The sequence below is a fragment of the Balaenoptera physalus genome (genome assembly GCF_965194825.1).
Source record: "Balaenoptera physalus genome assembly, chromosome: 3".
NCBI lineage: Eukaryota > Metazoa > Chordata > Mammalia > Artiodactyla > Balaenopteridae > Balaenoptera > Balaenoptera physalus.
The window spans coordinates 48626027-48649646 of record NC_138890.1 but is presented as its reverse complement, the minus strand read 5'-3'; the positions used below and the strand labels follow the sequence as shown (position 1 = coordinate 48649646).

Below are 23620 nucleotides of genomic sequence, written 5' to 3'. Positions count from 1 at the left end.
GAAGAGTGTTATACCTTTAAAGGTCAAACCTGGGAGGCAGAGCATTGAGATATTTCAGGCTATAGGCAACATTCTTTTACAAAGGTGTAGAGCCAGTGTGACTAAGCACAGGAAACAGGCCACAAAGGTTAGAGCTAAAGGAATAGATCCAATATGGAGTCAGGCTTGTTCTTCTCCATTACAGTATCAGGCTCAGGTTGGAGGTCCAGGATCTCATCATCTGAAACAGGTGCAGGAAAGAATGAGGCTCCTTGGGTGCAGCCTCTCAATACAGCTTCTTAGGTACAGTTTCTCTTGATCCAATGACCTGTGATAGATACAGACAGTTATCTTTCCCACATACACCCAGCACAGCATGGTGGAACTGGCTTAGGATAACTACTAAAAATGCTTTCATTTGAAAATGAGAAGACAGGAGGCACAAATCTATTGCTGGTCCACAGGAATTCTGAAATTCAGTCAGGCGTATGTTGCCAGTTCTTTGATTGGTTCTCAGGGTTACTGTTTGAGAATGGTTGTCTGTGGCTCTTGGATCTGACTTCTGAATCATTCTTTCATTTCCATAAGAAATGACTGACAGTGTTTCCATCAGAACAATTATCTCATAAATGTTATGGATTTCCTATTGATCTTATTGGAGTTAACTCCATCAGACAAAAGTCATAACCACAAATATTGTTGAGATAAGCCCTTCTCTACTTTGGACTTCTCATTAGGCTTCAAAAGGAAACTGCCCTTAAAATTTTTAGAAATCCTACACTTAGAGAGAATCTGTAAGGTATACCCTTAAGATCCTGAAATGGACTTTTATCTATTTGAGATATCACCTTAATTTTTTCTTTTTTTTGAGATCTTAACAAATGGTTCTGAAGTCACACTTTTGGGTTTATCTTTAGATCATGTTTTCCTGACAGTACCCTGGATCTGATCTGTGCAACAAAGCCAGTTATTAATGTAGCATCATTTACCATCTGGAGAGGGTGGGAATGAGAAACCATTATTTTCAAATCCAGAAAGTCCTAGCTACTTTATATTCACTAGTCCCTTCTTTAGCATTCCTCTATTTTCTTACATTTACTGTAGGTTGCCGTAGCAGCCTATAGTACCAGGTAGCACCTTCAACAGTCTTCCTGGAAATCTCATGTTCAATTATCCAGACCATTCAGTACATTTTGTAGATTCCGTATTATCACAGGAGATAGTGTTCCTAAACTTTCCACCACTACATCACAAGTGTCTTCTTTCTTTCAGCTCCCAGTAACACTTTTCTCCTGTTCCTTTAACCCATCACTTTCAATCTTCTGGAGGACCATCAAGGTTTGCTGACGGACTTTTTAAGACCCTTTAAGTTTTCATAAATAATCTCCTTAATGTTTTGTCAGTTTCTGCCCACCTCCAAGTCCCAAAGTCACCCCCTTGGTTTTAGGTATTTTTGTAATTGCAGTACCCTACTTCCAGGTATGAAAATCTGTTTCAGTTATTTAGTGCTGCAGAACAAATTACTATGAAATTTAGGATATAAAATAACCATTTATTGTGTTCATGGATTCTCTGAGTTAGGAATTTAGACAGGGTGTAGCGGGGATGGTTGGTCTTCCCTCCACGATGTCTGGGCCTCATTTAAGGCTTGTTGACCCACAGGTATGGTGGTTGATCAAGGCTGTTGACTGGGGTCTCAACTTTTTTCCACATGGGCCTCTCTCCGTGTGGTTTTTTTGTGTGGGTGAATGTGGATCTCTTCACAGCATGGTGGTTGGTTTCCCAGAGCAAATATTCCAAAAAGAGGGATTCAAGTGGAAGCTGTATTTTTTTTTTTTTAAGCCCCAGCCCCCAGAAAACAAATTATCGCTTCACTCTATTGGTTGGAAAAGTCACGAGCCTTCCCAGGTTTGAGGGGAATGAAAATAGACTACCACTTTTGATGTGGAGTTGCAAAGTTCTGGAGGCACACGTGGAACTAAAAATATTATTGTGACTATTTTTAGAAAGTACCGTCTTCTGTGCTTTCTTTTATTTACATTATTTAAACATTCCTGGTTTTAAAAAATAATTAAACTAATACATGTATATAGCAAAAATAAAAATAAGACAAAAAGGTAGTGTGACAATTAAAAGGCTCCTCTGCTTTTTTTCTGACTATAAGTCTGCACTCCTCTTTAACTATTCAATAGTGACTAAATTTAATCTTATTAGCTTTGTGTAATCTTTCAAGAGTATTCTATGCATATAGCAACATATTCAAATAAATACTGTTGCATTCTATTGAGTCTATAGGTACTTAAGTTATAAAATCCTTTCTCATTAATCCATACTGGTAGGATTAGAAATCACAGAACACTCAAACTTTAGGGAGTTTTTCTCTTAGAAGGTTTTTTTTTTCTCAATACATTGGCCATAAGTATGGTTTGCTTAAGCTAAACTGTGTCTGTATTTCCAACCCCCTGCTGATGATGACAGGAGGTAGAGCAGAGGCTCACAGTATGCTAGTCTGGTAGAGTGGCCATTGATGAGGAAAACAGTTGGTCCTTGATGGCCAAAAGTAGGTTTTGTTTTGTTTTCTCACGTTTCATGTTCTTGAGAGTTTGGTGGGGCAGAGAACAAACTCATATGGGGATTTTTGCTTGTTAAGTATAATAATCTCAGGACCAACGTGTAATGACTAGGGAATGAAGGAGGAATGTGTTTTGGGTTTCTGATCAAATCTATGTAGTGGGAAGGACTCTGAGTTGGTATTTTAGAGACTTGGTATCTGGTCTTGATCTTTTTACTGCAAAACTTTGTGACCTTAAGTAAGTCTCTTTTTCTTCTCTACCTCTTGATTTTTTAAAAATTTTAACATCAAGAGGTTGGGATTGAACTTTGCTACTCTAAGTGTGGTCCATGAAACAGCAGCACCCACATTGCCTGGGATGACTTCTCTCCAGACCTACAGCATCAGATTCTGCATTTTAACAAAATCCTCTGGTAGTTCACGTTAAAGTTTGGAGAGAATTGGACAGAAGACTCTCTAAGGTCCCTTTCTATTGTAACTTTTAAGGATTAACAGGACTTAAAAGAAAAAAGTAAGAAATAAAAACAAAGCAACTTCAGTGAAAATGCTATTTTATTCTCTCCGAGAAAAAAGTATGACCTATACTTGGGATACAGATTGCAATGCTCCTTTTGAAAATACAGTCAAAAGGTTTTCTTTTTTGTTAGTTCAAAATTATAGAGGCAAAAATGCCAAAGGATACAAAGAGTTCTTCTTGCGTTTAGTCATCTTATAGCTCTGTTGTAATTTCCAGCTGTATCCTTTTCTGCTTCCCTGGCTCTTGGCATCAGTCAGCTTCTCAAGGCTGCTTTAAAGAATTCTAATGGCAACAAGCTAGGAAAAGGAAAGAGACCTACCAAAGGTCATGCTGCAAGGCAGTGCTGAAAATGCCAGTAATAACTGATGACAACAGTACTCCAGAAAGATCCCCTAAATGCGTAAAGGATTTGGTTAAATGAAACCCAGAATAGTAACTGGTGTTCTAGGTGATTTATTATGTGATTGTATAAACAAGGGGAAGGAAGTTACTTTATTCATATCTTTAAAACATTTATCCCTTAATGTAGCCCATTACCTGAACACAATAGAGGCCTATTACTAATGGATTTATTCTATAGAGGCCTATTACTAATGGATTTATTCTGTCTTTAATCTTTCCAAAAAATATTTATTGGATACTTATTAGGTGTCAGGCATTGGGCTATAAAAAAAAGAAAAGGAACATGGTTCTTTTATTTTTTAATAGCTTTATTGAGATATAATTCACATATTATGCAATTTACACATTTAAACCATACAATTCAATGGTTTTAGTATATTTACAAATATATGCAATATAATTTAGATGTTCAGTTTTAGAACATTTTCATCACCTCAAAATGATATCCCATATCAGTTCGATATCCCCCTCTCCCCAGAATTTGTCCCCTCCCAGCCCAAAGCAATCACTAAACTACCTTCTATCTACATTCTGGACATTTCACATGAGTCATATAATACGTGGTCTTTGGTGATTGACTTCTTTCACTTCTCATAATGTTTTCAGGGTCCATCCATGTTCTAGTATGTATCAGTGCTTCATTCCTTTTTATGGTCAAAATATTCTATTATTTGGGTATATCACATTTGCTTATCTATTCGTCAGTTGATGGACATTTTTGTTGTTTCTACCTTTTGGCGCCTATGAATAATACTGCTGTAATCATTTGCATATATTAATCATTGATAATTAAGGCAGTGCTTGCTGCCTACCAAGTGCTAATGTGATCTTGAGCAAATCCCTTTACTTCTTTCAGCCTTAGTTTTCTCATCTTGTTTCTCAAGTCTTGCAGTATATTAGAATCACCTGGTGAGATTTTAAAATCACACTGATGCTTGTTTTCCACCCTCAGAGGTGCTCATTCAATTGGTCTGGTATGGGATCCAGGCATTAGTATTTTTTAGATGCCGTCCAGGGCTTTGAATATGGTGCCAGAGTTGAAAACTCCTGGATCAGGTGATCTTTAAAAACCTTTGCAGAGTAAATGGGAGTCTCTAAGTTGTGAACATTCAATTATTTGGTGAAGCCACATTTTTTAATGTTGTTGTTACTCATGTTGTTGTTGAATTACAATATGCTTAGGCAGGACACAGTATTTCCAACTGGATACCAACACTATGCTTTCAGTTGCCTCATATCCATCCTTTTCACATATTTGCCTTATCTTTCTGGGTCTTTAAAATCTTAGACTTCTTAATTTATGGTCTTATTTATGATCCTTGGTTCTAAATGTATTCATCTACTATAGGAAAGGTTTTAAAATTTTTCTTTTTTAGTTATTGTTATTGTCCTCTTCTATGAATGGAAGTCATGATCTTACTCATCTGGAAAGACAGACAGAACTGTGATACTGAATTTTGAATATAATCTCTCATCCTGCGTTGCTCAGTTGCAGCAAGTTGGCTAGAAAATTGCCTCTCACAGCTATTGTGTCTATTGCTGTATCAGCAAAGTAAAGAAAAGGAAATCTGATATAAAACCTTCTGAAAATGCAGAGGGATTTTTTTTAATCTGGAAATTGTAGATAGATTAAAAAAATAGCTTCATTCTTTTCTTTCCATGTATAATGATGTATTCAACTGGGGTGGGGTTGATGAGGTCACTAACTGCATTACAAACAGCTTGATCAGGTGGGCTGATTTTTGCAAGGATAATGACTTTGTCGAATTCAAAAAGAGAGAAAAGAATGGGATCCCAGGATTGCTCCTGAAGCCCCCTTCAGTTCAAAGGAGCTGGGCTAATGCTCCCCACCAGAGATGGATGATTTGCTATTGTCCAATCTTCTTGAATGGATGAAGTAAAATCTACAGCTCAGAAGCTCAGAAGTCTGTATGGCGGGGGGGGGGGGGGGGGGGCATTTTTTTGCTCTTATGTGGGGAAAAATAAAAGAGTAAAACCTATGATGATTGAAGTCACTGATATATCACTCCAGCAGTCTTGGTCCATTCAGTAATGTGACATGCTTCCCTTCTACTTAATTTTGATAAAAAATTCTATGGCTTTTTATAGAAAACCCTCATTCTTCTTCCTAGCCCAAGTTACTTCTTGTTTCTAGCAAATAAAGCATACCAAACCTTTCACACCAGTGCTGGATAAAGATGAAAAGATATCTTAGACAGTATATGATCCTGAGTTGGCTAATTGCATGACTTTTTAAAAAGTCCCTTCTTGCCACCCGACATGAAGCATTTGTCGAGAGATTTACAAATGTTCCTCTTCTTCAATACCTCAGATATTAGTAACTCTCGCTACTTCATAAGCATCATTTTTCATTTTTGGACAGGTTTTGGAATTTCCATGTATCAGTTGTATTCTGGTCTCTAAAACCATAGAAAAAAGTCTAAGCACTCTTCAATATGACAGACCTTTTAAATATTAGGTAAAACATGATAACTGTTTTCAAGGTCTTTTTGTTAAAATAAATATCCTTAGGTTCTTTGACCTTTAGTCATTCGCCACATGCTATGATTTTGCACCCATCCTGATCCTGGTCACTCTAAAAAAGTGAGCTCTAGTTTCTCCAAAGACCCTGTGTGAAGTATATTTGTGGAATTTAGGACTGTCTTCAATGTGTTGCCTGAAGACCAAAAGTGGAATGAGATTTTCATCTACTTGTTTCTGGACACTATTGTTTATTGCCCCCTTAAATCTTTCCTGAAGGAGGGCAGGGAATAAATAAATGGCTGTTGTTCTATTTAACATAGCCTTAGATTGCATTAGCTTTTTTCTTGGCAGCCTCATTTTTCCTGTTCAATGAACTCAATCTCCGTGGCTGGTTAATTCTGTCACTTGAGAGTGTGATTCAAATGAAGCCAGGCTGAGTACCAAGCCATTCCACAGTCACAATCCACAGCCCTCCTCCCTGCCAGTCACCAGCCTATAGATCCTTGGTTATAAGAGAAATTGAGACATGCTTTGTTCATCACATCCCACAAATGGCAATCTTGAGGCCATAGAAAAAATAAGCAGGTTTTAGCTGTTTGGGGTAATAGTTCTGGATCTGATCAGAATGGCTGGGTGACTTTGGATAAGTGTTCTAACAGGGCTTTTGGAAGTCATTGTAAAGATTAAAATAACACAGAATACTCTCCTTACCCATATCAATGTTCAGTAGTAAGCATCGTATTTTGTTAGGAAGGTGAGCACATTACTACATTTTTGGACTGATCGAACTGCCAGACCTTTTGAACATTGTTTAAGTGTTTAGATTTCAACTGTTCTTTTCTTTTTCTTCTCCATGGAATTTTTTGAGGATGGAAAGTCACTTTCTTTAACTGTCATATAACTTTTAAGACATGCATTTCAGTCCACACTGTACTGTAAGCACTCAGAGGAGTTTTATTACTGATTGAATTCTGTAATTTTTAGTAATAGACGTGGGGATGGGTGGAGTTTAAAAAACAAAGATTGTAATTGTGAAATCATGTTTTAAACTAGAGGCTAATGATCTAAGCTCTTAGGATATTAAGCTGTTCTCGCCATCCAGCATTGTACTAAGAGGCCCTCAAGTGTGCTCAAACCCATAACAACATTGTTAAGCCCGTGACCTTGTCTTTGATTCCTTCACTTTTCAGCTGTCATATTTGGGCAAGTGTGCACACGTGGTTGGTGGTTGCTCAGCCTCTGGATCCCAGGTCAGTGTCGCAAATACTCACTATGCATGTCTCCACTCACCTTTCTACCAGTGGTACACCTCCTCCATTGACTGTAGCATTCCTTCTTGTCAAGCCCAAATACAGTCAAAAGCATTTCTCCATATAACATTACAGACGGTTACTGCTGGTTGGTAGTTGGCATGGGGATGAAATATCCTCATTTTAGCATAACACTCTAGGGCTAGACCACCGGAGTTCAAATTCAAGTTCTGCCTTTTCCTCAGTATAATATTTATAATATTATGAATATTTCCTCGGCATAATTTATCTGTGTCTCAGTTTCATCATCCATAATATGGAGATAATAATAGTACCTACTCCATAGAGTTCTTGTCAGGATTAAATGAGATAATGTGAAGATGTTGGAGCAGTGTCCACACAGTTAGTTCTTAATAAATGGCAGCTGTCAAGGGAAATCAACGGCCCTTTCCTTTATGCAGTATCACCTTCAGATATACAATTAAAAACTTATTTAATAACTCAAAGCTGGATATGGACATTAAGAGTGATATATTTGATAATTACAGATGTTCAAGTGTGTGTTTGTATGTTTGTGTCATACTTGATTCCTCTGTGCATTTGAGGAGATGGCTCAAGATGGAGAGTGATTTAAATTTTTATAACTTTCTATTTTAGTTAGTATTTGAATTAGACCCTTTGGTAAACATGTCACTAAAATATCCTTTCCAAAATGGGCACCGATCTGGCTAATGATAGTACTCAGCCATTAACCTGAATTTCTTCCCTCTCCAGTTCTATTTACAGAAGTACAGAAAAATTACCAGCTGCTTGAGGAAGCAGGAGCCAGTCATGCTGACCTTTCTGTTGGCATTTGGTTAGGTCTTACTGTTTTTCTGATAGACTGTTGGTCAGACAGCCTGTGACACTATGACTGTCTTTAGAGTGTTTGTGTGCCCCATTTCTGCACCTGTTTCAGATAGCTTTGCTGAGGTTCTGTTGCTACTCTTGTGGATATATGAAGTCTGGAAAGTGTGTGTGTGTGGTGTGTGTGTGGTGTGATTTGGGGGAGTGTATTTATGTGTGTGCATGGACACAGGAGTTGTACGTATTGAGGAATACGAGGAGATTGTATACATATATGGTGTCTGTGTGTGGAGAAAATACATAACTACGTGTTTCTATGTCTCTGTGTTTGTACATGTGCACCTCTGACAGTATAAAGAACAGCCACTCCTCAAGTTGATCTTTTCTTTAAACAGCCTAGTCAACGTTATCCCATTTTTTTTTCTCCCATTGCCTCCTCTTTTTCTAGTTCCTCTCTATCACTTTCCCTTCCTCATCTCCATAAGTTTTACCCTCTCAGTGGTACCACCACTTAGTAATCTGTACTGTGCCCTCTTTCTCTTAGAGCTGAGAGCCTCCTCAGCTTGCAGAGGGCTTCACAGGATGGATCTGCCTAGTTTCTCAATGGTTCTATGCAAGGTAGCTCATGTTTACCCAGGGCATATATCACTTCAGGCTTTCTTGGGTAAGACATGCCTGAAACCTTGAATTTCAACTCTCCTCTGCTGCTCCTTGACAGAGCATTTCCTCTCTGCTAGTTTCAGCTAGGCAGATCAGATATTTGAATTATACCCCATTTAATGGTGAGGAATTTCAGGCCAGTAAATTATAGAATCAGATTTAGAACCTGGTGCTCTTTTCACAAAGTCATTTTTATGGAGGGTTGGGGAGGAAGGAGTGTTCAGATCAGACATGTGGAGGGTCTATCAATAAAACACACATTATTATTTTACATTCTACCCCTTTTCTAACCCCTGACATTGTTGAATCTTTACCCATCACAGGCCTTAGTAGGGAATCTGTTGATTGATTGATTATTTTCTCAGGGCTTGAGTGAGATGTGTATCCTTTCCTTTTTTAGTAGTATTCCTTGGACAATTAAGTTCTGGGTAAAGGCATTTTCTTTGCTTCATACTTGGTACTGATGTTGATAACCTGCCCTGGCAAAATTAATAGTAATATTAATAATTGTGTCAGGTCATGAACAAAATCTGTCGGTATCACTAAATATTCATGCTTTCTGCACCCCTTATGTCCTGTTTACAGTTCTACTAATTAAGCATCTCAGAGCTCAGTTAGAGAAATAACAACTGAGTTTATTAATGATAACAATTATGGATATTAAATTATAGTAGGTACCATTTACATAATGCAAATGAGGGAATTAATTACAAACCTAGAGAGGGGAGAATATTCTGGCTTGTCAGTGAACTCTAAGCCCACAACATTCACAGTAGGAAAGCTTTTTCTTTTTTCTGGCAATGACATTGACCTCCAGGTATCTGTGGAAGGAGGACTACTTGGGAATCTAGAGGATATAAGCTTAAATATGACTGCTTTTCATCTGACTCATGGGGTGACTTCAGGTTAAAGCTAGTAGCTGAAAGATATAAAGCCATTTGAATTTCACATTTTTTCCCCTATATATGGTATCATTTAAGACTTATAACCTCCTGAGGAAAGAAAAGTCAGATTTTACCGTTGAGGGAGTGAAGTTACACAAGCTAATGGGATACCTTTGAAAATGTCGTGTCAGCTCACAAACAGTCCCCCTGCAACAGAAATGGATCCACCTTCTATTGGGCCATGGAAGTGGGCCTCAGGCATGTTATCTAAAATTGATGTATACTCTATTCATGCTTTTTGGGCCTGGGGAAGACACCTGACACTAGGTACGCCAATCAGATCTTTGGCTGGGAATTGGACATACAAATAAGAATTGAGAATCAGTCGTTCCTTGTGGTTAGACCTATACCATACAAACTTGGGTTATTCCACCAGGCAAACTAGATGGCAAAAAAGTAATTGACAGGGATGAGAAAGAAGCAGATTCACAGAAGGAAGCAATAATGAAAGAGGAAATAAGCTCTCTTCCTAAGCATGCAGTGCTGTTGTAGCTTCCTTATCCAGTACTTCTGAGATTTTGTGTTCCTGCCTTTGACTTCTATGAAATGCCTGTGGATCCTTGAAATAAACTACTTGTTTTATTGTCTTTGCTTAAGGTAGCTTTAGTATTTGCTTATTATTAATAGTCTCAATTAAGACAAATAGTTTGCCTAAGTCACAAAGCTAATGGGTAGTGCAGAGTGAGAGAGAATTCACGTTTCTTTACCACATCTCTGCAGTTTTTCCCATAGCCCTGTAGCTGTTTCTTATATTCCCCAGTCCTCATCCTCTATTCAGGACCCATCCAGCCCTGTCATGAGGGTGGAGCCCACTTCGGGGTTCTCAGATCTCAGAGTTGGGGATGAGACCATTCGGCTTTGCTTCTAGCATATACAGATGTACTCTATCAGGATGTTCCTTGATTCATTAAAATGCTACAAGAAGGAAATGCAGCCAGCTGCCATTCTCCTTGCTCATCATCTTTCCTGGTGTTAGTAACACCTCATTGCAGTTGGCAACGTTGTTGACGTGAGTGACATTAGCCAGAGCACAAATCACGTGGCATCTGCTGAGGAGTGAGGAAAAAAAAAATCACAAACACATTTATAAAAGGGAAAACAGAATCAGGGTGACATCCAGGTTGTCTTTTTGATAGTCTCTGTTTCTGGGTTTGTATTTGGGATAGATGGCTCCATTTTTTTGGTGTTCCAATTTAACTGTTTCAAAGGTTGTCTGTTAGCTTTATCTCAGAGGAAACTCATAACGTTGAACAGCTATCGTAGAACACAGGTTATAACTAGGATAACCGTGTGGTCCAGTTTGTCCAGGATGATCTCAATTTATAACTATTTTCCTAGAATAATTTTTAGTAGGACCCCTTTCCCTCTCAAACGTGTCCTGATTTGGATGATACGTTATTTGATCATCCTAGTAATAGGTGATTGATCACATATGAGGACCCATCCATCACTGATATTTACTGAGCACCTACTATGAATGATCAAAGGTGGTGTGAGGGGTGTGTGTGTGTGTGTGTGTAAGTGTAAATGTAAGTAGTTCATAATCTCTGCCCTTAATGAACTTCCTTCCAGTTTAGGGAAGGAAGGAATACAGCAAAATAGAACTGTGACTCCAGGGGACAAAAATCTTCCTAAAGGTAGGACTGGACAATGCAAGCCAACTGATTCTTTGTTTACTTTTCTTGTTGGAGGCATTGTATGCAAGGACAGAGAGTCTGGAGACAGACAGCTTGGGTTCACATTCCAACTCTGCCATTTGCTAGCTGTGTGACAAGGAGAAAAGCGACTCATCAGCCCAAGCCTCTAGTTTCTCAATTACATGTGTGGATGGTAACAGTGTCTTACTTGTATTGTGAGGATTGTGTTATGTGTGGAAGGTGATTATCATAGTGCCTAGTGGAAACTAAGAACTCAGTAAATCAGAGTTGAGATAGGATTCGTAGCAGCATGTCCTTATGAAAAATCTTTGGAATCAGACCTTGTCTCTACCATTCAAACTCTGTGACATATTAGGTAGGGCTATTCGTAGAATCCCAGCACTGTAAGGCCCTGTACTGTTATCCAGCCCCATCCCTACCATTCAGCAGTGAATGGTTGGTAGGTAAACAACATTCCTTAGAATCATTCATCACATTTCTTCTCTACATTTTCAGATAGAGTTGTGACAGCAAGGCAAACTGTGTGCTGTGGGCTTAGGAGAACAGATGGTGTCAGAAAAATCTAACATGTGATGGAAAAACATGGTGTGTTCCCATCCAGCAGAGGAAGGGGCAGAAACAGTGTGTACTGAATAATTCCTCTTTCTGAGTGGTGAAGGTGGGAAGTAAAAGGAGATAGTGGGATATCAACAGCACAGTCCTTCATGGAAAAGGTCTAGAATGCTGCTTCTCTAGAATTTCCTCCCTGGACCTAGAAAGGTATTAAATTTTCTTAAAGGCTGTTTGAACACATGTTTCTTGGAAATGCACTAGGAACTCTTTCCATGAGTTGGTTGAAAAGTTTGGGACATCTTGGGACCTTGTCCAAAGAATATGGGCTCCTCAAAAAAAAAAACCTCAGATATAAAGCTAAACTTATTTAAATTACTGTTATTCACTATGATTATTTAAATTAATGACTAACTTTATTGAGCCCTATATGTCAGATCTGAGCTAAAAGCTCTAGTAAGCATTGTCTTATTAAATGTCTATGACTGCATTCTGACATAAGTGCTATGATAATTCCTATTTTGCTTATAAGGAAACTGGTTCAGAGAGGTCCAAGGGTCTAAACAACCACTAGGAGGAAAGGCCTTTTACCTAGGCCAATCTGTGTCCAAATTTTATGCTCTTGATTACTATGCTGTATGCTATGATGAACTTGCCCTAAAAAGAATACATTATAGACCTAGCTAAGCAAGATCTTTGATGATCATGGTGTTGAAGGATGGAATAATACTGAATGGAAGAAGAAGAATTAAAATACTGAGAGCTAGAAAGGTATTTCTGGTTTGACTGAATTTTCCTCCTGTTCCCAATCTAAATTACATGGGGCTCTGGCCTTACAGTTGGGTAGCTAGTCTTATTTCACAGGGAAGATCTTTTAGTTTTACTCTGGAAAACATTCCAAGATTTTAGCAATAGTAAAGTGCCAGAAAGTGCCAGAAAGTTCTTCCTGATTTTGAATCTAAGGTGGTGTTATTTAGTCTAACTGGACGATATGGGTAGGTATTGGAATATAAGTTATTTTTGCTATATTGGGTAATACAGTGATTCCTCATTTTTTCTTTCTTTTAATTCTTTAGTCTATTAATATTTATGATATGAATTCTCTATGCCAGGCTCTTTGCAGACATAGAGAAGACACAAGGCAAGAAAAAGAGACACAATGCCTATTCTTATTAAGTTTATTATCTTGCTTTGTCCTAGGAAAACAAAAAAAGATTATGAAATCGTGCTACATTCAATAGTAGGGTATAGTAATTGCATTTTGCCATTCATCTATATTTAAAGTTACTTGCTTGAATATGTTTCTAAATGCATCCACAAGCTGTCTCCTAATAAAGCCACGGAGACATAAGCAGTGTAGTGTTTAATGGCTAATTGCCTTGATTCAGAAAGGTAAGAGGGTCACAGCTTTGCTGAGTAACCCAGAATACGTTGTTAAATTTCTCCAAGCCTATTTAGTAATTTAGAAAATGACCCTCTGTCCTCCTTTCTCTGCAGGCGAGCCAGAAATATCAAATCATTTTCCACATGAAGATTCATCTGTCCCAGAGTTGAACAAGCGCCTAGAGCCAGAGGACTCTAAAGATCTGGTTTTGAAGAAGCAGCTTTTTCTCCTTTTCCCTGTCTACTTTTGGGTGAGTCACCTCATCTTCCATTAAGTGGGAATGCCGTTCCATGTGCTGCCTACCTTGATGATGGCCCAATGTTAGGATCCAGTGAGATGGATTTGAAAGTGCTCTGTGGATTCAAGGTTTTCTAGTTCAGTGGAACTTCAATCTGACAGCTTAGTTGATAGGCATGAAATAGTTTCAAATGGTGTCGTTGTATACTTTGCAATATTAGATGGTTTCTTTGTGAAAAGAGACAAGAAGATGACGATGTGAATTGTTCTCTGAATTCAGATATCACCGCAACAAAATGCCTTCTGTAATACAATTTCTGGTGAGTGACCAAGTTGAAATGCCTGCATCGTCATCTATCAATGCATGAAACAGTCTATTCAATACAGTGAGTTGGTCCTCAAACTTCTGTTTCTCTTCCCTGTTTATGAGACATGTCCATAGCTCCTGACACCAAGTCCCAAAATCTGCCTCCAGATTACAGAGTATGCTCAGAAGGGAGCTGCTCCCTTGTCAACAATGAGCATTAGTACAGCAGTTGGACTGGAAGGAAAAGGCTTTGTCTATTAGGAAGCCTGAAGAGCTTGGTTGCTAGGCAACCCAGTCTTTAGGCAGCAAATAGTGTATACCACGAGGGAATCCAGGGAGGTGGGCCTGGAAAATAGGGAGAAGCAATTCCATACTCAGAGTCAGCTGAGGTAGGAAAAGAAAAAGCACTGCTTACTACCCAGGTAAAGAAGAGGTGCACACACTGAATTAAGTTGTGCATTTTAGCCTCAAAAGTGTTAGGTACCAACACTCACAGGTAACTATACTATTATCTGGAAAACTGTGTGACCTTGAGTAGGTGACTTTCTCCAGCTTCAGGTTGTGTGGCCAAAGCACAAAGCCAAGGAGCCAAGTATCACTAACTTCCCCTCATTTCTACCAATGCAGCCACCACATGAACATATACCTCCTTAAATCAGAGAAACGTGATTCTGATCTTTTATATACTGCATTTGCATGAAACGATGGATAGGAGAGGCTATGTTACTAAAAACCCTGAAGTAAATGCTCTTTGGAGTTCCTGAAGCTTAAGGTTCTAAATAAAATGACTATTTCCCATGTCTAAACACAACTAAATATTTACACAGGGCAGAATATGCCAAGATGCAGATATGGGGGAAGTTATCTTTCATGCAGCCAAGTTCTTATAGTTCCTCTCTCCCCAAATATATTCCTCACCCAGCTGCCAGCAGATTCAAACGATGCAAAGTTTGGTACTTTGGGGGAAGTTAAGGCATAAACTACTCCTGAGCCACTTGGGCAGTCTGACATATCAAGTAAACATTCACTGATTCTCGACTTAAGCCTGACAGTTTATTTGAACGCAAAGGAATGAGGCACCTTCCAATGAGATTTGCTATGAAAGCCATCCAGGGTTGAGAACTGGCCTGAGGTTGGCACATGCAGGCCCATGAGTGTTGAGTCATTACAGAGAGAAGGCATTAGATGGTAAGATTTGCAGATATGCAGATAGACGTTTGAAGCAGGACTTCTTCACTTATTTTAGCTGTTAACCTTGGACATGTTACCTAAGTTCTCTGATGCACAGCTTATTCACCAGTACAGTGGGGACAAGAATGGTATTTACCTCTAAGAGATGCTATGAACTTTAAATGAAATAATGCATGGAAATCATTTAGCAGAGGGCTTGACATATTGTAGACAATGAAAAGAGACTGGTGAGCTGGTCCATGGAGGTACTTGGGTCAGGGTCACAGAGTAAAACTGGGCAATATTACAGTTTGGAAGAAAAAACAAACCTCACAGCTCAGGGGCAGGATATTGGCATGGAAAGTCCTGTAGTAGGAGTTGGGAGATCAGGCATCTGCGAGGGTCTAGGTCACCACCAGGCAATTAGAGCCCCAATGTGGAATTATGACAGCTCAGAATTGGCACCAAAAGAGCAGGCATATGCCCAAGACCACCTTCCCAAGCACCATAGAGCTCTACTCCAGACAGAGTTTAGGAAGACAGCTCCAAATCCAGATGCTTCCAGTCTGAAATCTTTTATTTGCAGATAACACTTATCTTTGAGTACTTTCTGAGTCTTTTGTATTCTTGGATTTGGGACTCTTACTCTATGACTGGTCTACTTTGCAGATTCTTTCTTATTGTATAGGCCTTGCTTTACACAATGTATGTCCTTTTTCCCCGTGGGCTACCACTTTCTCACCAATAACAAGAAAGATTGACGTAAACGATCTTTGAATTTGCTCTACCTCACCTTTTATACATTTTTCCTATTTTTTCTCTTAAGATTCTTAGAGCTTGTTACTCATTCACCAGATACATTTTTTTGAGTGTCTACTAGGTGCCAGGTGTTGTCATAGGCACTGAAGATACATACAATTGTAACATTCTAGCAAAATGTCTGCTCTCATGGAGTTTACAGCTCAGGCGATGGACTGTATCAGGTGGACAAAATGTCTGATTATTTCAGGTGGTGGTGAATGCTATAAAGTTCACTGAAAGAAAGAGGAACTGTTTCAATTACCAGTTGCAGTATAAAAACCACCCAATATGTGCTGCCTTAAAACAACAATAATTTATTAATCCTCCTTAATCTGTGAGTTGACTGGACTCAACTGTGTGGCTTTCCTCCTCCAGGTGCTATACCAGAGTTACTTTATGCACCTGAGCTGGGAGGTCAGTTGGGGCTGGAGCATCCAAGATCACCTGTCATCCTGCAGGATCTCTTCACTTTGTCATCATTCTGTACTCCTTCTCAAGCTTCTTTATAGAGTGGCAGCAGGATATTAAAAGCACAAAGCCCATTGTGCAAGTGTTCCCTAAGCATATGTGGTTGTCATGTTTTTTGATGTCCCATTGGCCAAATCAAGTCACGTGGGAAAGCCCAGACTCATTGTGCAAGGGGACTATATGAGTGCGTGGAAACAGGGCATGATGGTTCATTAGGGGTTACCAAAGATTGGGGAAGATGACTACTTTATGTTGGAAAATGGGTGAAACCTCTGATAGTGCTATTTGAACTTAGACCCGAAGGGTATAAGAAGATCATAGAGAAGAGGATAAACACAAAGGTGCTGAGGTAAGAAAAGCTTGGCATTTTTGAGGATCTGAGACTAGGCCTGTATAACTCATACTTTGTGAGCAAGAGGAAGGAGTGGTTAGAAAATCAAGTCTAACCTCTTGAGGTTGGGCAGAGGCCAGATCTTAAGGCCTTGAGAACAATAGTAGGGGCTTGGATTTTATTCTACATGCAGTGAGAAGCATTCATATGTTTAAGAAAGCGTCACCTGATCTGACTTACTTTTTTTTTTTAAATTTTATTAATTTTGGCTGCATTGGATTGGGTCTTCTTTCTGTGCGCGGACTTTCTCTAGATGCAGCGAGTGGTGGGGGGGGGGGCTACTAAGAAATGGGTCGAATAAAATAGATGGACACCAGGCTGAGGAAGTGAGCACAAGTCAGATTAATCACTAGGGCTCAAGATGTTTCTAGCTGGTTTCCACGGTGAGAGGAGGACCAAGAAATATGACAGATTAAATTGGAGGTTATAAATAATCTAGAGGTGCCTTAAGATGCTGAATGGAAAAGCCCAGAGATAGGCCACAGCCACTCTGCTTGATCTCTCCTTGTTGGTAGAAGATCTGTTCCTAATAGAGGAAAGAGCAATGTCAGGGACAAAATAACTCATGTTGCAAAAACTCTCCTGATGGAATCACAGAGAAATGGGCTCATGTTCTGACTTTATCGATGATTAATTCTTAAAAGAACCTGGTACTTCATTCTCTAAGTTTCCATTTTCTCATCTGAAAAAGGGTTGGTGAGGAGGATTAAATAAGATACTGCTGTATGAATTTTTTTTTTCTGTATAAAGTATTTGTACTGCATTTGATATCTAAGAACTCTCAATGACTCTTTTTAATATAATCAGTGAAAAAGAAGCATGGATGAACCAAAAATAAAGGGAAAAGAAAAGAAAACAAATATGAAAGTTTTTTCAATTGCATAGCAACCACGTTTCTGAGAATGCTGTATTTCCTTCAAGAAGAGAATCAAATTACATTGAAAGCCACTTACTACTAGCAAAGGTGTGGCTGTCTGAATGTGAATAGCCTGCAGTTTTTTTGAGTAGCTCTTGATGTTTATGTTTTCACTAGGCCCAATTTGATGACAGACAGTTGTCTTAAAGTGTCATGGGACCTACAGAGGGAAGATGACTTACCCTACTGGGGGTTCACCCTTAGCTCCCTGACTTTCTGGGTTTGTAATAACAGCTTTTTGGGTGAGGGCTGATGAGTTCAGGCTGGGAGTGCAAAGAGGGCACAACTATAAATAGCATTTGCCATGGAGCAGAGTTCAGACCTGTCACTAGAGCTGTTCTTAGTTAATCCATAACAGTCACCACTCCCCAGTTTGCATTTTTCCCTGCCTGACTGGCATCTGTCTTCATATCCTGTGGACTTGAACAGATACAACATGTGTGCTATAGTATTTCTTTATGTTACGTCTACTCCTTGTGATAGTCCTCTAAGGGGCCAATCAAGGTTAACAAAGCACACATACTGAAAACAATGGGACAACTATGACAAGGCCATGTTTAACATGTTAAAGCTCTAATAGCACATACGCTTACATAACACCGTGTTCTACTGATGGGGAATCTGAAGTCCAGTAAAGACCTGGTCACATGGCAGAGAGGAAGGGAATTATTATTCAAGCTCTGGTGTTCTGACTGTAAGTTCAATGTTATTTCTGTACTTTTGGCCTGAACGTTTTAACTTGAGGAGTTGGGATACAGAGAATGATGAGTGTGATGGGGATAATCAGGGAAAACTTCTGGGCAGAAATGAGCCTCAAAGGCCTGATAGGCAAGGGATGGACCAGGAGGGCATTTGAAAGTAGGCCAGGCCACACATATCCTAGTTTGAGGATAAAAACTCACATCTTGCATCTTGGGGTGGAAAATCCTAAGTCTCTCATTTGAAATTCTTTTTTTATCCTTAGGCCGGTAATGTTATTTTCTAGCACGGAATACTTTCCTGTGCAGTAGGTGGTCTGGCTATGGTGCCTAATTTAATTTTTCACTGAATATATTCTTTCAAATACAGTATCTTAGTTGACAGTTATTAAACGCCTGGTTGACACCAGACATCAAAGAATTGGGGAACAAACACGAGGTGCGGCAGATTCATTTAGCAATCAAAGATAACTGCTGGATAAAGAATGACCAGAGTAGATTTATTTTCAGGATGAATGGCCAGTTGCTATGTGAATTGCAATTCCTGAATCTGTCCTCTTCACCAGCCTGCCAGAACACCCCAGAGGCCCCTGTCTGAGGCCTTTCAGAGATTGGCTTTTAAATTCTTACTGCTGCTTCACGATAGGTCCTTTTTGATGCCAAAATGCATTTTCCTCTCATATCTTTCCTCCTCCACCGTGCATTTGTTTTTTCTTGTTACCCTAGCTGGTGTAGCAACTGTTAGTTGATAAATTCCTGGGTGGTGAAACTACCTGTGTAAAAGGGACTTGTCAATGGCACGATCCTGTCCCTACCTTCCTTCCCAATCTCAATAGCATCAATTGAAGAGCTAGGAGAGTGGCAGCTGATCTGGAATATCAGGCAAGGTCTCATAAAATCATGCTCTTCGTCCTCTGAGTTGAAAGTGTGGCTGGGAGATGCTCTTACCAAAATCTCCACCTCCTCACCTTATACTGTAGGCCTTCCTCTCCATTACATCTTATAGCAGGTTGAGGTAACTGGTGACACTAGTAAAGTTCATTGTATACCATCTCGATCATAAAGGATGATTAGTATTTAGTAGAGAGCAAAGGAGAGTCACGTAGCAAAAATATAAAGAGTCCAGGTTTGGTGGAGCCAATGGTAAACAGAGGAGTGCTTTCCCTGCCTAAAATCATTCTCATTCCTTATCACTATCATCATCATCTTTTTGGTTTTTTTTTTTTGTGAAGGACCACTCTTTCAGGTCAAACTTAAAACATCTGTGGACCAGAATGACCCTGGGCCTCCCATTTGTAACTTCTTAGTACTTTACAGTTTGTTAAGCAATTTCCTATTTATGTGCATCTGATCCCCAGGAGAACTCACAGAGAGACAATACTGTTTAGTTCTCTTATGTAAATGAGACAACTCAACTCAGTGACCTAAAGGAGGCTGGGGAAGAATTGGGACTCAGACCCAGGCCTGTTACCCACAACTCCAGAGTTCTCTTCATTTTACTATGCCTACCCCTCTTCTTCATTTCTCTACTTCTTTATAATTCACCTTTGCTGTCTAGGCAACCAGGGCCTCGTCCTTCCCCCAGTCATGCAGGGATACTACAGTGATTCCAAGTCTGGGCAGAACTTACCTGAAGTCTCAACAGTTTCCCCTTCCCACCCAACATCCTTTATCCCTGCTCTGACATTCTAAAATGACTATTGCTGTGTTTGCCTATCAGTGAGGGATTCTAGAAGAATAATTGTATACACACCAGGACTTTCAGCCATCACACTGCCAGAGAGCTTGTGTCACTTTTTTTTTTTTTTCTTGAGAGGAACAGTAGAACTGAGTGTTTTTAGCTTTTTTTAAAAAATTTTTATTGAAGTATAGTTGATTTACAGTGTTAGTTTCAGGTGTACAGCAAAGTGAATCAGTTTTACATATACATATCTCTACTCTTTTTTTAGATTCTTTTACCATATAGGCCATTACAGAGTACTGAGTAGAGTCCCCTGTGCTGCACAGTAGGTACTTATTAGTTATCTATTTTATATATAGTAGTGTATATATGTCAATCCCAATCTCCCAATTTATCCCTCCCCTACCCTTATCCCCTGATAACCATGCTTGTTTTCTACATCTGTGACTCTACTTCTGTTTTGTAAATAAGTTCATTTGTACCCTTTTTTAAGATTCTACATATAAGCAGTATCATATATTTGTCTTTCTCTGTCTGACTTACTTCACTCAGTATGACAATCTCTAGGTCCATCCATGTTGCTGCAAATGGCATTATTTTGTTCTTTTTTATGGCTGAGTAATATTCCATTGTATATATGTACCACATCTTCTTTATCCCTTCCTCTGTTGATGGACATTTAGGTTGCTTCCATGTCCTGGCTACTGTAAATAGTGCTGCGATGAACATTGTGGTGCATGTTTCTTTTCAAATTATGGCTTCCTCTGCATATGTGCCTAGGAGTGAGATTGCTAGATCGTAGGATAGTTTTATATTTAGTGTTTTAAGGAACGTCCATACTGTTCTCTGTAATGGCTGTATCAATTTACATTCCCACCAACAGTGCAGGAGGGTTCCCTTTTCTCCACACCCTCTCCAGCATTTATTGTTTGTAGATTTTTTTGATGATGGCCATTCTGACTGGTATGAGATAATATCTGATGATAGTTTTGATTTGCATTTCCCTAATAATTAGTGATCTTGGGCATCCTTTCATGTGTTTGTTGGTGATCTGTACGTCTTCTTTGGAGAAATGTCTATTTAGATCTTCTGCCCATTTTTTGAATGGGTTGTTTGTTTGTTTTTTGATATTGAGCTGCATGAGCTGTTTGTATATTTTGGAGATTAATCCCTTGTCAGTTGCTTTGTTTGCAAATATTTCCTCCCATTCTGAGGGTTGTCTTTTTGTTTTGCTTATGGTTTCCTTTGCTGTGCAAAAGCTTTTAAGTTTAATTAGATCCCATTTGTTTATTTTTGTTTTTATTTTCATTGCTCTATGAGGTGTATTGAAAAAGATCTTACTGCAATTTATGTCAAAGAGTGTTCTGCCTATGTTTTCCTCTAAGAGTTTTATAGTATCTAGCCTTACATTTAGGTCTTTAATCCATTTTGAATTTATTTTTGTATATGGTGTTGGGAGTCTTCTAATTTCATTTGTTTACATGTAGCTGTCCAGTTTTCCCAGCACTGCTTATTGAAAAGACTGTCTTTTCTCCATTGTGTATTCTTGCCTCCTTTGTCATAGATTAGGTGACCACAGGTGTGCGGGTTTATTTCTGGGCTTTCTATCCTGTTCCATTGATCTACATTTCTGGTTTTGTGCCAGTATCACACTGTTTTGATTACTGTAGCTTTTTTTTTTTTTTTTTTACATGAACAATTCATAGCCTTAGATATATTATCGGACAATAATTGAAAAAGTAAGTAAAATTTCCTTCAGGTTTCCTCATTTAGAAACTGGCAATAGTAAGTGTAGAGGACAAACTGTGGATGAATAGACTTTGGGTAAGTCTTTTCAACTGCTTACATCTCAGTTTCCTCATCCTCAAAATCGGCAGCCACGGTAGCTAACTTATTGTTCTGAGGATGGAATGAGATAATGCGTCTAAGGCACTGATGCAAGTAAATCTTGAGTGGGTATTAATAATATAACCCAGGTCTGTCAGACTGTAGAACCCACCATCTTTCTTTCCTTCTGTTGCTTTCTCTCAAGCCAAGCTCTGAAGCACTTAGGGACAGTAGCACCTGCCTGTCCACCATGGTTCACACCTAATCCCCATATGATTCAATGTATGCTCTCTGACCCCATAATATGAACATGGCCCCAGGCATTATGAATATACAATTTTTAATACAAGAGAGGTAGGTTACTGTTATGTGCTATTTCTGTCTGAAACCTGGGATTTCAAAGGCTAGAAAACAAAACATATATGGTTCATTTTCTTATTGGTGTGAATCACTTTTTTAAGTTAAATCATCATCTCTTTTTTAACCCTTTAGCTTGTTTAGGCTTGTTCTGAAAAGTAAAATGTTTCCACTGGTTTGGGGTGAGAAAGCACTCTCTAAATACAGATCTTCCAAAATTCCATAGGAAGGAATAAGTGTGATTGAACTGTAAAGTTATAAGGAAAGTTAGAGAAAATGGAAGCCCAAAATGTAAGGGGCATGACTAAGAAGGGAAGGTATGGGATGAGTATTGATTGAAGTGGAGGTAATTTTTCAACAGAATAAAAATAAGGAAAGAAATGAGATGGTGTAATGAGAGTAAGAAATCACCCAGATAGTGGTTTGTTGGTATGTGATCTACTCTGGCAGTAAAGGAATATATTAAATCAGTAAGTTAACACACAAGTTAAGTACAAGGCTATGAGCCAAGAGTGGATGATGGTTTCCTGGATAGCTGTGGACAAGGTTGTCATTCCCACTGTGAATGAGGCCAGTGAATCATTGCTGAATACCTACTGGCTGAAAGGGAGTGGGCTGACCCATCCAGGGAAGCTCTGGAAGATGCTTCTGTTTCACAGCACCTCCATCCCAAAAAGCCCTCTGAAATTAGATGTATGGGTAGATGTGTGCTTCTAAATGCTCCACAAAGGGAATATCTATCACACCAATGCTTTCCTTCAAGCTAAACTCTAAGGCACTGAGACCATCTGGCCATTCCTTCTGAGACAGTTATTTTTCAAGGCAACAGGCAGTATTTTGTTGTTGTTATTTCTTTTCCTGGTTCCTGAGTTTTTGCCAAGTTAATGCAAATGGAGTTACATGCCTCCTCCTGTGGTGTGGTCATTGTCACCTGGCAGGCAGGTGGGTTCCCAGCTTGGTTGACCCCTTCTCCTTCCCCTGGCTAGAAAGTCCAAGTCACTCAGATCTGATATGGGCTCACAACTGTGTCACATAACTAGCTGTGAGATCTTTGACAAGATATTTAACTTCTCTAAGCCTCAGTTTCATGACCTATATAATGGGGAACACAACGGTTTAAGTTTCAACGTTTGGAAAAATTTTCATTTGTGAAAGACTTAGCATTGGTTAGTTTACCTTGATGCTGAATCTGTAGTCAACGTACATCAAACCTAGCCATGAAAAATCCTATAGAAGTTGTGACCCTTTTTATAATATCTATATCTAGCTGACAAAATATAATTTTATTTGGGAAGGAAAAGCTTAGTAAATTTATTTTGAGAAATGACCTAGAATCTGATGCAGTGTCTTTGGCATTCTGGAGAAATAGTGAACAGGAAAAACAATGAGGTTGCTAACCTTAAAATGAGAGCAACATATATACCCCAAGGGCTATTCAACTAATGACTAATTTTCTACCTTTGCAGTGAGAATACTAGAAGGCTAGATAATTCTTAAAGGCTCTGTCATCACAAATTTATCT

At 39.0% G+C, this 23620-nt stretch overlaps 1 protein-coding gene across 1 annotated transcript in view; it reads left to right on the top strand.

The window, feature by feature from the left end:
* Positions 1-23620, top strand: part of LOC309657791 (uncharacterized protein) — a 689801-nt gene that overhangs the window by 573913 nt on the left and 92268 nt on the right. The window contains exon 5 of the mRNA XM_082455686.1: positions 13359-13495. The gene's annotated coding sequence lies outside the window, so the exon portion shown is untranslated. The remainder of the gene's footprint in view (positions 1-13358; positions 13496-23620) is intronic.